This window comes from Terrapene carolina, unplaced genomic scaffold (genome assembly GCF_002925995.2).
Source record: "Terrapene carolina triunguis isolate 2854851 unplaced genomic scaffold, T_m_triunguis-2.0 Scaffold517, whole genome shotgun sequence".
In the NCBI taxonomy this organism is placed as follows: Eukaryota; Metazoa; Chordata; order Testudines; family Emydidae; genus Terrapene; species Terrapene triunguis.
The window spans coordinates 5,198,413-5,209,100 of record NW_020664868.1 but is presented as its reverse complement, the minus strand read 5'-3'; the positions used below and the strand labels follow the sequence as shown (position 1 = coordinate 5,209,100).

At 60.7% G+C, this 10,688-nt stretch overlaps 1 protein-coding gene across 1 annotated transcript in view; it reads left to right on the top strand.

Moving 5' to 3' along the window:
* Positions 1 to 244: 244 nt before the first annotated feature.
* The window catches only part of PPP1R13L (protein phosphatase 1 regulatory subunit 13 like), a 26,201-nt gene continuing 15,757 nt past the window's right edge, over positions 245 to 10,688 (top strand). The window contains exon 1 of the mRNA XM_026658867.2: positions 245 to 309. The gene's annotated coding sequence lies outside the window, so the exon portion shown is untranslated. The remainder of the gene's footprint in view (positions 310 to 10,688) is intronic.

Below are 10,688 nucleotides of genomic sequence, written 5' to 3'. Positions count from 1 at the left end.
AGACCAGTCACCTGGAACCCCGAGCGCTAGGTGCTGCACAAACCAGAGCAGAGCCGGTCCTTGCCCCGCAGATCTCACCCTGTTCTGGATGAGACGCAGGACAGAGGCCGCCCCGGCCTGGCCACTGGAGCCTCGGGGCTCCGGAACCGCGGTCCCAGCTCGCTCCGCGGGAGAACTACAGCTCCCAGCGTGCACCGGGGCGCGCCTGTGCCCTGTCCCACCTGTGCAGCTGCCCGAACCTGCTCCCAGTGCAGCGCGGCGCGGCCGGAGGGAGGCAGCTCGGAGCGCGCAGGCAGCGCCCGGCGCCAGGTCAGTCCCAGCCCCGCGCGCTCTGCCCGGCCAGGGGGTCGCGCAGCCCGGGCACCTGCCCACAGGGGGGAAAGGGGCGCGCCCCGGGTACGATTCTGGGGGGTTGCTGGGGTGGGGGGCGGTGAGACCGTCCTAGCGCGCTGCCCCGGCCTCCCTGACACGTGTCTGAGCTGGTTCCGGACACGGGATGTCGGACCGGTCGGGCTTGGCTTTCCTGAAGGGGGAGAGAGCTGGGCACAGAGCTGGTGGGGGGGTCTGGTCATTGGTGTTACCCAGGCTGGCCTTGTGGTTCCCCCTGGCGCTGCTGTCTCTTGGCCAGGGTGAAGCCATCACCGGGGTCAGCCGGCTGCAGCAGCCCGACGCCAGGCCTGGCGCTCTGGTCTGCAGGGGGGGATACAGCCTGGTGCTGATCTGGTCTGGCTCAGGGTTTGCTCCCAGTTGGTATTTGGCATAGGACTGTTGAGAGACCCAACGCACTGGGACCTTAACCCTTGCTCCAACCACGCCCAGGCGGGCCCCAGAGGAGCTGGGGAGGGGTGCTGCCAGCCCCAGGAAATGCCTTGGCTTTGTCTCGGTAGGTCCAGCCTCCGTGGGCACAGACCGCTCCGGTTGGGACTCCGCTGAGCTTCCCAGCCCCACTTCCCCTGTACCACGTGCGTTGTGGGTGGGGACATGAAACAGCACCAACCTCAGGACTGATTCTGACCTCGCTCATCCCAGTGTAACCTAACTCCCCATTTACCCAGGGGACGAGGCCCGGAGCAGCCTCAGGGACCCCCTGGCCTTGTGCAGGCTCCAGCCCAGCCTGTATATGAGTCACTGGGATTAGCCTCCAGTCTGGAGTGAGCAGCTTGAGATAAGTACACATACCAGCCAGCCATAAAAGGCTCCTAGTGGCTGGCTGCATTCTGGCCTCCCGCATTCTTATCATTCGCGGATACCAGCTTGTCAGTGCCCCATGCCAGGGGCTCTGGGAGCTGCTGCATGGCATGCCGCCAGACTGCCAGCAGGGACTGGCATTTGCAGGCCCCAGCTGGGATCTGCCACATCCAGTAACTGGGGTTGCTGTGTCCTGCAGCCCGAAATGTAGCAGAGGGGCTATCAGCCCCCAAAGGCGCTGCTGAAACTTAACTGCAACCCTGGGCTGGCTGCGGTTGGGCCTTCCTACTGCCCCGGCCCTTGGTTCACACCCCTGCGACCTGGGTGGCATGTGACGCTCCTGGCTGTATGGCTCGTTCCCTGGGTGTCCCTGCTCTGCCAGGCTGTAGGAGCTTGGGGGGCCCATGCTTCGCCCACCATGCAGCATGTGGGGAGGCAATTGTCCATTTGAGTGACTGGGCTGAATCTGCTGAGAAGGAGCTGGAGACAGCCAGGTGGAGAGGTGTGAGCAGCCCTGGCGGAGTGTTGACTCTGGACCCTAATGCTGACGGATGGTCATTAGCTCTATGGCTGCTGATCGTGTTAGCAGACGCATTTGGGCAATGTGTTATCCAGCGCTGTGCCCAGTGGCAGGTTCGGAATGTGACGACAAACTTATTTCTGTGAGCGGGCAAGCAGATGGGCGCCCCCTATGTAATGGGCCGTTCTCTGTGCTCTCGGCTTCCCCAGGCACCTCCCGGTGCAGTCCTGGGTGCTGCTGGTTCCACAGCACTAGGAAACATTGCTTGATGCCTAGATATAGTGGTGATGGGTGCATTGGGATGGAGTGAAGAAGGGCTGACTATGTGGTGTCCTGTGCCAGGATCGGCGGTGCTGTGCAATCTGTTTTCATGGTGTTGCTCCCTCCAGCTGTGTGGCACTGACACATCTGGCTCCCCTGGCAGGTCCTTTGCCAAGGAGCTGGGGGTGGGTGGGGAAGGCACATTTGGCTTTCGCTTGGGGAAGGTACAGGTTCTTCCAGGCCTTGGAGCACGGAGGCGGGAGATCAGAGCTGGGTGGGAGGCTGCAGTGCCAGGCAGGGAAAGGCCCCCAGCCCAGAGGACCTGGTGCCCTGTGGGGCATGTACCCCTGTGCAGAGTGGGCATGAAGCGCTCCAGATCAGGGCTCTCAATGGGGGAGAATCGGGACAGGAGGGAACATGGGGGGACTGGGCAGCATCCCAAAGGAGCCAGAGCAGCGGGGCTAGAGATCCCAGCAGGGGGAGGCACACCTGGGTTCCCAGCCACCTCTCCCCTTACCAGCACTGTGGGGATGGTCTGTGGCCTGTCCCCTCAGAGCTCCTCCCTTCCAGCATGGTAGGGGGCATCTCTCCCCCTATTCCATAGAGGGCGGCAAGGGAGACCGGCTCCCACTCGCCTCCCCCGCCCCGTGTCTGACTTCCTGCCCCAACGCTGTTTCTCGGCTCCACTCGGGTGGGGTTGGCTTGCATTTGCCTTTCGGAGGTGCTTCTGGGAGGTTTGAGCACAGACTGGCCCTGAATCCAGAGCCCCCGGCTGGTGGTGCGGAGCTGCTGGGGTGCGGGGCTGGGACTGCAGGGACCGGGGAACCTGCTGCTGGGATGCACTAGGCTGCGCTCACTGTTCACAGTTCTCCATGGGCAAGGAGCTCAGGCTGCAGAAACCGGCTCGTCTCCGCTCCCCAAGGGGCCCTGCCAGCCGGGCTGGGACTGAGCAGCCAGCCCCAGCCCAGCTGCTGCCAACCCCCCCTCTGGGTTCAGTGAAGTGGCTGCAGGCTCGGGAGCAGGGACATCACACAGGGCGTGTGGGCAGACCAGGGCAGCACAGGGCAGGCACTGGCAGCCGAACCCACTGGGGCTGCCAATTTTGCACGCTTCGTGGGCCCCAGCTCGTTGGGTGAATGGTTCATCAGTGATCCCTTGCAGAGCCACTGCTCCCAGGGAAAAGTGAGGGCCCCAAACGGCACGTTAAACACCCAGTTTGCACTGGTGCCAATTATGTCACATGGTGCTGGGCACAGTGCTTCAGGAAGTGGCCCATGGGGCTTAGCTGGGGGCGCTCTCCCCTTGTAGGCAGTGCCAACCCCAATGCTAATGAGCATTGTGCTGCAGGGAGTCGGGCGGGGGCTCAGCAGAGGGCGCTGTCTTCTTGCAGTCAATGCTGACTCCAGTGTGGTGGCCGGGGGGTGCTATGCCCATAGACATGCCATCTTTCAAAAGAGATGCTGGTTGCTTAAAGATCCCAGGGACTTTTTGCAGGAGGGCAGCGCGTTAGCCGCAGAGAGGGGGCCACGTTCCCACTGGCTGGTTTGCTAGTTCCCCTGGCATCCCTGCTCTGCTAGGCCGTGGGGGCTTGGTCAGCCCGTGCTCCGCCCACCGTGCCGGGCAGCGTGGGTGACGGGCTGTGGTGCCCATTGTGTATCTCTCGAGGCCCCGGTAGTTTGCTGTGGGAACCTTCCTCACTTCCTGTCCCAAACTGCGCTCAGGGTTGCTTGTGTGGCTGTGTAACAAACTGCCCTGTTCCACCTGGCTGCACTTCAGCAGTGGGTGAAATGATTCCTGTGTGCACCCCCTGGGCCTGGTTCTCCAGGGCCGTGTCCTCTGGCCTCATGCTCCCCACTGTGGGCGCCGGGCAGGGGCGGGCTGTGAGAGCGGCTCTTGGGTGTTTGTGTCAGGCAGGGGAGCGAGGCACCTGGGCTGGGCAGCAGGCTGTGCTTTATGAGAGTCACTCCCAGACGCTGGGCACTGCCGCAGAGCCTGCCCTGCTATTAAGGGCTTTGGCGCGTTGGCTCAGCCTGGCTAGAAGTGGCTGTTTGATCTCCTGGCCGGCTCCCAGCACTGACTGCAGCTAGATGCTGCTTGTAAAGATGCACGGCCACGCCTGCCCGGCAGCGCGAGTACACGCCATTCGCATGAGGCAATTGCTGTCTGTTCCTTCTCCCTCCCTGGCTCCACCTCCTGCTGGGGGGTCTCCTTCCTGTTTGCCTGCTCCCCCAGCTCTGTGGAGGCGCCTGCGAGGACCTCCTCCGTGCAGAATGGCAGCTCCTGCCTCCGCACGGCTTCCTTGGCAGACCCTGAGCTCTGTCAGCTTCCTTCTGCGCCAGGCGTGCTCCCATGGGAAAGTGCCTGGGGGGTACCAACAGCCCCACCCGAAACAGAGAGCGTCTGCTTTGATCTGGCCCCTGGGCAGGGGCCTTGCTGGCTCAGGGGACAGGGAATGGGACATGGGGCCTTTCCCCTCTAGGGGGCGCTAGCACCAATCTGGCCTCAGGGCAGTGGGACGGGCTGGCTTCGGGGGGTAGGGAATGGGACTTGGGGCCTTTCCCCTCTAGGGCACCAGCCCATGATGCTTGCCAGTGACTGCACCGTCTCCCCTCTCTGCTGCTCCGTGGCTGAGGTGAAGGGGGTTTGATGAGGCCCAGCCCTTAGGGTAGGGTCCCATCGCCAACCTTGTTGTGGCCAGTGGCACTAACTGACCCCTTCCATATAATCTCAGCAGAGAGGCTGAATGTACCATGGTCAGCCAGGCCCACTTGACCCCTGGGGGGTGAGGGTCCCGGCTGGGCTGGAGCCTTGTGTCTGTGGGACTGGGAGTGCAGCTCCTGCGGGACAGGACCAGTCCAGTGCCTGGCGTGTGAGCTGGCATTATCCGCTGGCTCTGGAAAGGGTCTTAGCGCCAGGTCCCGTGCAGGGGGGAGCTCTGGGTGTGGAGACAGGCCCCATCAGGCCTGGCCAGCCCTCCCGGGCCCGGGGCAAGACTCGGTAGCATAGTTACACCCAGGGAATGGCGTTCACCCTCTTCTCATCTGGGGAACATGGAGCCAAGCGTGGGTTGATTTGTCCACTTCTGTTCTTACGCTGCCCCACTGGCAGCGCTGGCTCCAGCCTGCCCTGGGGAGCCGGGGGCTCTAGTTGGCCCCCTGGCTTCCCCCAGCCCCCCTTGGTGCTGGCTTATCCCAGAACTGCCCTCGCTGCCTTGGGCACAGACACACTGGGGGCTCCCCCCCCCCGCTGACAGTGGAGGGGTGTATCTGTTTGCGGTTCCAGCAGCCGTTCTTTTGCCCCGGGGTCCAGTTTCTGTTCTGCTGCAGGCTGGCTGTGGGACGAGTCACTCAGCCTCCCTGGGCCTTGGGTCCCAGCCATACCGCGGGGGGTCTGCGAGGCGCCCAGGTACTGCGGTGGTGGGGACCGGAGGTGGAGGGGCGTGGGTAACTCATGGTAGTCACCCTGCGGCTGTAGCATCCAGGAGCAGGGGTCCCGCGCGGCGCCCCCCAGTGACACCAGCGCGAGCGGGGCTGGCGCCGATCCTGGGCATTGTGGCAGCCCGGTGGACGTGCAGCTCCTGGGAGTGTCTCTGACAGGTCAGCACCAAACAGGCATTTTCCTTAATTCCTATGGGATTCTGACTCCAGGAGCGGCGGGCTCTCGCTGCGCCCCTGTGCTTGAGCAGGACAGTGCTTACCCTGTCCCACGCTCACTGGCTAGATTCCCCCTGACTCCCATCATGCCCCAGAGCAGGGTGTTCCCTGCCTGACTGTGCTGTGGCATCACCACGGGCGAGGGCAGCATGGCCCATGCCAGGCAGAGCCCATCCTATGGCCGTGCCCGCCAGTGTATGTGCACCCGTTGTGCTGAGCTCTGGAGGGGACGTGTCTCTGGCTCTGTAGCCATCGCAAGGCCCAGGGCTGAGCTCTCGAAGAAGCCGAGAGGACAGGGGTGCCTATGAAATCCAGTGGGGCTAGGGTGCCCCAAACTTCCCAGGTTCAGGAGTGAGATGCTCCTGCCCTGGCGTGCTTGAGGGGCTGCTGAGCCAGCGGGGGGCACTGGCGTAGAACCCCATGGTCAGGGAGACTTGGGCCAGCTGGAATTTAAACCTGAGACCCTGGGTTGTGGGGCCCCATCCCACCCTGGGGGGCCCTGCTGATGGGTAGCCCTCCATGCAGGGCAGTCTGTGCTCAGAGGCCCCCACCTGCCAGGATCTGGGGCCGCGAGGCCAGTGCCACTTTGCTTCTGGGTTGAGCCAGGGAAGGGGTGTAGTGCAGTGAGGGGGGACCCAGCCCCAGACTCTCGGGCCCTGCAGGGGAGGCGCACAATGACCCCCACAGACTCCCTGCCGAACTGGCAGCCCGGGTCCAGGGCAGTTGGGTCCCTGATAGTGTCTCCCGATGGTGACATTCGGGGCGTTGGGCAGGTCTGTCTGCCTGGTGCATCCTGTGGGCTGGGCGGCTCCAGTTGCGCGTTACCTGGCTCTCTGGAATTGGGTGTGGCTGGCTGGGGAACAGGTTTCCCTAGTGGGCGGTGGAAGAGTGAGTGTCTGGGACATGCACAGCGCTGTGTGTTACTCACCTGCCCGCCAGCGCCACCTGGGAGCCAGGGCCATGCAGGGGGCTGCGTGCCAGCCACACAAGGATGTGTGGGGCCCTCCCGAGGCCCAGCCATGGGCAGCATATGAGGAGAAGCTCCCAGGGTGTTTGGCATGAGACTCTCCCCCCTCTGGGGAAAGTGACTATGTCGGGGCTGCTTGCCCTAGTTCTGCAGAGGCTGGTGGCTGGCACCAGCCCTTCACCTGGGCCAGGAGGCTTGGACAGCTGCACACTCCCGAGAGCCGTCTCTTGGGTACCCGCGGGTGTGCCTGCACCTGTCGGGTTTGGTACCCATAGCTGCCTGGGACACTCAGCCGTGTGGTGCCCACTGCTCCGCTTGTCAGGCTGGGGGTGAGCAGGAGTTCTGAGCGGACAGATCCCACGTGCAGCTCTCTCAGGAGCTATGGAGACAGCAGGGGTTGGAAGGAGGATTCCTGGCTTCTGTCCATGGCTCTGGGAGGGGAGTGGGGTCTAGTGGGAAAGAGAAAGGGGCTGGGAACCAGGACTCCTGGATTCTGTTCCCAGCTCTGGAAGGGGATGGGGTCTAGTGGTCAGAGTGGAGAGGGGGCTGGGAGCCAGGACTCCTGGGTTCTGTTCGGAGCTGTGGGAGGGAAGGGGGGGTCTAGTGGTTAGTGGGGAAAGGGCTGGGAGATGGGAATCCTAAGACTTCTCCATCTTGCTGCATGACCTTGGCTGAGTCCCTGCTTGTCTGTGCCTTGCTCTCCCTGCGGCCGCTGGAGCTGGTAACGCTGCCCTGGCTCCGGCAGGTCCCTGGGGGCGCTGTGCTCCCTGATGCACTGGCGCAGGGGTGGAGCCCCCTGGCCCAGTGCCGGGTTGTTGGGTTTCACTCTGCTGCCCACGAGGCGGCGGGAGCTTCCCTGCCTGCTTGCTGAAGGGTGAGAGTGCATGAGGCTGCAGCTGGGCAGGGTGGAGGGAGAGAGGACCGCCCTGGTGCTGCCCTCTGCACTGGCACCTCTGCCCCTCTATCTGGGCGCTGCCCCCCTGATGGCGCTAGCTGTGCCTCTCCCTGGCAGGGCTTCCCAGCCAGGGCCCAGATCAAGAGGGGGCGGCGTGAACAGACCCAGCCAGGGTTCCGCAGGGAGGCCCTGGGGCACTAGGGCCGCTGTGAGGGGTCCTGGGGGCAAGTGAGGATAACTTAGAATCATAGACCCATAGGGTTAGAAGGGACCGCAAGGGTCACCTAGTCTAACCCCCTGCCAAGATTCAGGATTAGTTGTGTCTAAATCACCCAAGACAGGTGGCTCCAGCCTCCTTTTGCAAACCTCCATCAAAGGACCTCCCTAGGCAGTTAGGAAGTTTTTCCTGAGATTTAATCTAAATCTGCTGGGCTGGAGTTTGAACCCACCTGCCCTCTGTGGCAAGGGAGAACAACTTATCTCCATCTTTCTTATGGCAGCCTTTTCAAGTATTTGAAAACCACTATCCTGTCCCCCCTTAATCTCCTCTTTTCCAGACTAAACACACCCAGTTCCTTCAGCCTTTGCTCATATGGCTTGCATTCCATCCCTCTGATCATCTTTGTCACTCACCTCTGGAGCCTTTCCAGTTTCTCCACACCCTTTCTATACATTGGTGACCAAAACTGGACAGTACTCCAGGTGAGGCCTAACCAGCGTCTAGTCGAGCAGTACTGTCACCTCCAGTGACTTGCAGGCTATGCTTCTGCTAATACAATCCAAAATTGCATTTGCTTTTTTGCAACAGCATCGCATTGTTGACTCGGGTTGAGGTTGGGATCAACCACAACTCCCAGATCCTTCTCAGCCGTGCTGCTGCCAAGCCAGTTACCCCCCCATTCTGTATTTGTTCCCCCTCCCCAAGTGTAGCACCTCACAATTGTCTTTGTTGAATTTCATTTTGTTGTCTATACCCCAGTTCTTCAATTTATCAAGATCCTTTTGGATTCTAGCTCTGCCAACACTTTGGAGGATAATCTCCCACCCCCAGCTTTGTGTCATCTGCAGATTTGATCAGTGTGCTCGCTATACCTACATCCAAATCATTAATAAACTTATTAAACAACATCAGACCCAGAAGAGATCCCTGCGGAACCCCACTGGAGACCGCCCTCCAATCCGACATCATTCCATTTATAGTTACTCTTTGTTTGTGGTGGTTTAACCAGTTGTGTATCACTCAATGGCAGTTCCGCTGAGCCCACATTTCTGCAGCTTACTTATGAGACTGTCATGTGGGACTGTGTCAAAAGCCTGGCTAAACTCCAGGTTATGATGTCCACTGCATTCCCCCCATCCACCAAACCAGTTACCCTGTCAAAGAAGGAAATCAAGCTGGTTTGACATGATTTGTCCTTAGTAAATCCATGGTGGCTGCTAGTGATCACCGCTTCAGCCTCCAGGTATTTGCAAATGGAATGTTTTATATATTGCTCTAGTAGATCCCAAGTATCAAGGTCAGGCTGAGTGGTCTATAGTTCTCCGGCTTCTCCTTTCCTCCCCCTTTTAAAGATGGGCACCATGTTGGCCCTTCTCCTGTCTTCCGGGACCTCTCCTGTCATCCATGAGTTTGTAAATATTCTCGCCAGTGGCTCTGAGATTTCATCAGCTAATTCCTTCAGCACCTTGGGGTGACTAGCAACCGGCCTTGTTGATTTGAGTTCATTCCGGTTGGGCAGAAGATCTCTGACATGTTCTCTACTTATCCCGTCCCCTTTATTGTCTGTGGTAACTTCGCTAGTCGTCCGGTCACATGTTATTTTTTGTGTGAGGACTGAAGCAAAGTAGGCCTTGAGCAGTTACTGGCTCGCCTTCTCCATTGAGCGGGGGCCCCACACCATCCCGGATTTTTCTTCTCCGTCGGACATATTTGTAGAACCCCTTCTTGTTGTCTCTAACATCCCTGCCAGCTGTAGCTCATTCCTTGCCTTGGCTTTCCTGATTTTGTCCCTACACGCTCGCGCTGTTCCCGTGTACGCTCCTTGGTGACGTGTCCCTCCTTCCATTTCCTGTAGGATTCTCAAGCCCTGACTGACTGGCCAGCGGCAATGGGCCTGGGGCTTGTCTCACCTGAAGGGCTGGCGCCCCATTTTCCTCCTGGCCACGGGGACCCCCGGGGCCCCTGGCCTACTTGGAAAGTTTATGCAAAAATGGTTAAGTACAGAGTTGGGGTTGGGGGGGATGCGCTTTTCCCATGATCTGAACCCCCTGAAACTTCTCTGGGTCACACACACATGCCAACAGTTGCTTCCTGTTGAGAGCCTGCAAAGTCCCATGGAAGCCGCTGGAGTCCTGCTGAAGCTAGGAGTCAAGTGCGTGCCAAGGGGCTTTCCCAGAGCGGGATCTTACAGGGGTTTGCAAGTGCATTTGGGGGTGGGGGCTGTGCCCTATAAGCGTGTTTGGGGCCACGTCTCCCCAGCGTACTGAGCTCCTGGAGAGCAGTGCTGCCCGTGGCTCGTTCCCTGGGTGCCTTGGCTGGGTTCTCTGAGGGGGCTGGGGTGACGTAGGTTCCTGACACTCCTGGGCTTGGCGCTCCCACCATCCCCTTCTCCTGCAGTGTCTCACAGCTGAGCAGCAGCCCCCCAGGGGGACATCTCCGTTCAGCTGCAGGCTGGCCTGGGGAGCTGGTAGGAAGGGGCTGGGGGCGCCCTCCATGCCTCTTCCTGTTTCCTCTTGTCCTGGGACCTTCATCCTAGAGCAGAGATGGGCGGGACCAGAGCCTGGAGAGCTGGGCTACTGGAGCAGCGGCGGTGACACACAAGGGGGGACAGGAGTGACCTACAGGGCGATGCTGCTCCGCCCCGGAAGCACCAGGTCAGGCTGCTTCAGCCCCACAGAGCCTCAACCCCCGTGTGCTACAACCCTGTGACGTCTCTGTATCAGTGTCTCCCAACCGTCCCTGCCTCCTCCAGCCTGATGGATGCATCACGGTGACGCTCAACGCCAGGCTGGGCCTAGGAGACGCTCAGCAAAACCACTGGCCATTCAGCCACACAGGTGTGCCCCAGCTTCCTGGGCTTTGCACGCAGGTGTCTGGGCTTTGCACACCTGTGTGTGTGTGTAGGGTATATGTACCTCTGCATGTGCTCAGTGTGTGTGTAGGGTGTACATACCTCTTTGTGTCTGTATGCACGGTGTGTGTGT